The 2,500-nt window shown below is 66.0% G+C and overlaps 2 non-coding genes across 2 annotated transcripts in view; both read left to right on the plus strand.

Moving 5' to 3' along the window:
• Positions 1-765: 765 nt before the first annotated feature.
• LOC122121679 lies at positions 766-918 on the plus strand. Its single transcript, XR_006150006.1, has one exon. It is a non-coding gene; the product is annotated as a 5.8S ribosomal RNA (ribosomal RNA).
• A 696-nt stretch (positions 919-1,614) lies between these two features.
• The window catches only part of LOC122121713, a 3,438-nt gene continuing 2,552 nt past the window's right edge, over positions 1,615-2,500 (plus strand). Inside the window, exon 1 of the ribosomal RNA XR_006150025.1 lies at positions 1,615-2,500. This exon is cut by the window's right edge and continues 2,552 nt beyond it. This is a non-coding gene — a ribosomal RNA (28S ribosomal RNA).

Raw genomic sequence — 2,500 nt, forward strand, 5'->3', positions numbered from 1 at the left:
TCTCGGTCCGCCTTCGCCTTCCCTTCCGCCCCGCCCTCGCCCCCCGCGGCCTCAGTGGCCCGGTCTGGGACCGGCTCCCCGCAATGGCACCTTATCCCGCCTCTGGTGGGGTGGCCTCCGCTACCGGGCTTGCCGCGTCCCACGGCTCTGTTCACCCCCCTCCCCCGTGTGGTTGGGGGGAGTGGCGGCGGGTGGGGCCGGCGGTGGTGCGGCTCACGGGTGGGGAGGGTGCACGGTGGCCGCCTCCCAGGCGTCGCTGCCCCCCCCAAATCGCTCATCCGCCCTCTCGTGTCCAGGTACCTGGTATCGCGTTATGGTGCAGAGGATTAAAGACCCATCGAGGGTCGCCCGTCCGTCCAAGGAGTCGGGGCGGCGGGCCCGTGAGGAGGCAGGTCCCCGGTCTCTCCCAGACTCCGCCCCCATCCCAGGTCAGGGCAGCCTACGCTCGCTCGCGTGGGGGCCGCTTCTCCCGCAGCCCGGGCTTCGGGTGTGGGCACCCCCGGGGCACCTGTGGGGTCGAGGGCGTCCGAGCACCCGCCCGCCGCACCCGCCGCGCTGGCGTGGCCGTGGTGCCGGGCGTCCCCGTCCCCGTGTCTCATCTGTCTGACCCCCTCCGTGTCTCGTTCTCATTCTGTCTCTGCTGGCCGGCCCGAGGTGACCCGCCCATGCCCTCCTCTCCCCTCTCGGGTTTGGGGGTGCGGGACCGGGAAAACAGCGCCGTGCCGGCCGCATGTGCCCCTCATCGGGCCACGACCCGATTGGTACGACTCTTAGTGGTGGATCACTCGGCTCCTGCGTCGATGAAGAACGCAGCTAGCTGCGAGAATTAATGTGAATTGCAGGACACATTGATCATCGACACTTCGAACGCACTTGCGGCCCCGGGTTCCTCCCAGGCCTACGCCTGTCTGAGCGTCGCTTGATGATCAATCACCCTCCGGGAGTTGCCTTGCCCCGCGGGGTGGCGCGGCTGGGGGTGTCCCTTCGCAGGGTCCCCTTTCGGGGGCCCTCCGTCCCCCTAAGTTCAGACTCTGGCGGTCGTAGCTTCGCGGTCCCGTCTGGCTTTTAGAGCGATCGAGTGAGTGACTGGTCATCCCGGGGGGGGGGGGGGGGGGTTGGTATCTGCGCAGAGACGAGCCCGTGGCCAGGTCTTGTCTGTCCCGCCCTGCACTGTGTTCCGCGGTGCCCGAACTGGGGGATGACGTTTTTGCGCTGGGCGCTCGAGTCGGGTCAGGGCGGCCCTGTGCCGCGGCCGCCGGCCCCGAGCGAGTGTGTTGAGGGCTCCCATGTCCCGCGGACTCACACGCCGAGGTGGACGGTCCCGCGGGACTCCGCGGTCGTGCCTTCGGCCAGACGCGCATGTCTTCCCCGGGGAGGGTTCCCCACGCGCCACCCCGCGTTGCCGTGCCGGCCCCGGGTCCCGCCCGCATCCGTCCCCTCTCGTGCCGTATCGTGTCCCACCCACCCCCCCCCATCCCCTGGATGGTCGTCGGGCCACGGGGCCTTCCCGTGCTGCAGGGGCGTGGCTTTCCCCCTTTGCCGCTGCCGCTGACACTGCCTCCCTCGCGCGCCGAGAGCCCGTCCGCCGCCCTTTGCTTTCCTTCCTCCGAGACGCGACCTCAGATCAGACATGGCGACCCGCTGAATTTAAGCATATTAGTCAGCGGAGGAAAAGAAACTAACCAGGATTCCCTCAGTAACGGCGAGTGAACAGGGAAGAGCCCAGTGCCGAATCCCAGCCACTCGGCGCGGCGCGGGAAATGTGGCGTACGGAAGACCCACTCCCCGGCGCCCCTCCGAAGTTTCCCTCAGAATAGCTGGCGCTCTCGCAGACGAAAGAGAGAAAACCCGAGCAGTTTTATCCGGTAAAGCGAATGATTAGAGGTCTTGGGGCCAAAACGATCTCAACCTATTCTCAAACTTTAAATGTGTAAGAAGCCCGGCTCGCTGGCATGGAGCCGGGCGTGGAATACGAGTGCCTAGGGGCCACTTTTGGTAAGGAAAACTGGCGCTGCGGGATGAACCGAACGCCGGGTTAAGGTGCCTGATGCCGACGCTCATCAGACCCCAGAAAAGGTGTTAGTTGATATAGACAGCAGGACCATGGCCATGGAAGTTGGAATCCGCTAAGGAGTGTGTAACAACTCACCTGCTGAATCAACTAGCCCTGAAAATGGATGGCGCTGGAGTGTCGGGCCCATACCCGGCCGTCGCCGGCAGTCGGCTACGGGACGGGAGCGGCGCGGGACCCCAGGGGGAAGGGGGTGTCACGTAGTCCGGGTGTCTGCCCCCGCCGCCCCACTCTCCCCCCGCCCCGCGAGGAAGCCCCTCGGATGCTACGCCTCGACGAGTAGGAGGGCCGCTGTGGTGAGCCTTGAAGCCTTGGGCGCGGGCCCGGGTGGAGCCGCCGCAGGTGCAGATCTTGGTGGTAGTAGCAAATATTTAAACGAGAACTTTGAAGCTTGAAATGGAGAAGGGTTCTATGTGAACAGCAGTTGAA

Source organism: Dipodomys spectabilis, unplaced genomic scaffold, assembly GCF_019054845.1.
Source record: "Dipodomys spectabilis isolate Male_0828 unplaced genomic scaffold, ASM1905484v1 ptg000193l, whole genome shotgun sequence".
In the NCBI taxonomy this organism is placed as follows: domain Eukaryota; kingdom Metazoa; phylum Chordata; class Mammalia; order Rodentia; family Heteromyidae; genus Dipodomys; species Dipodomys spectabilis.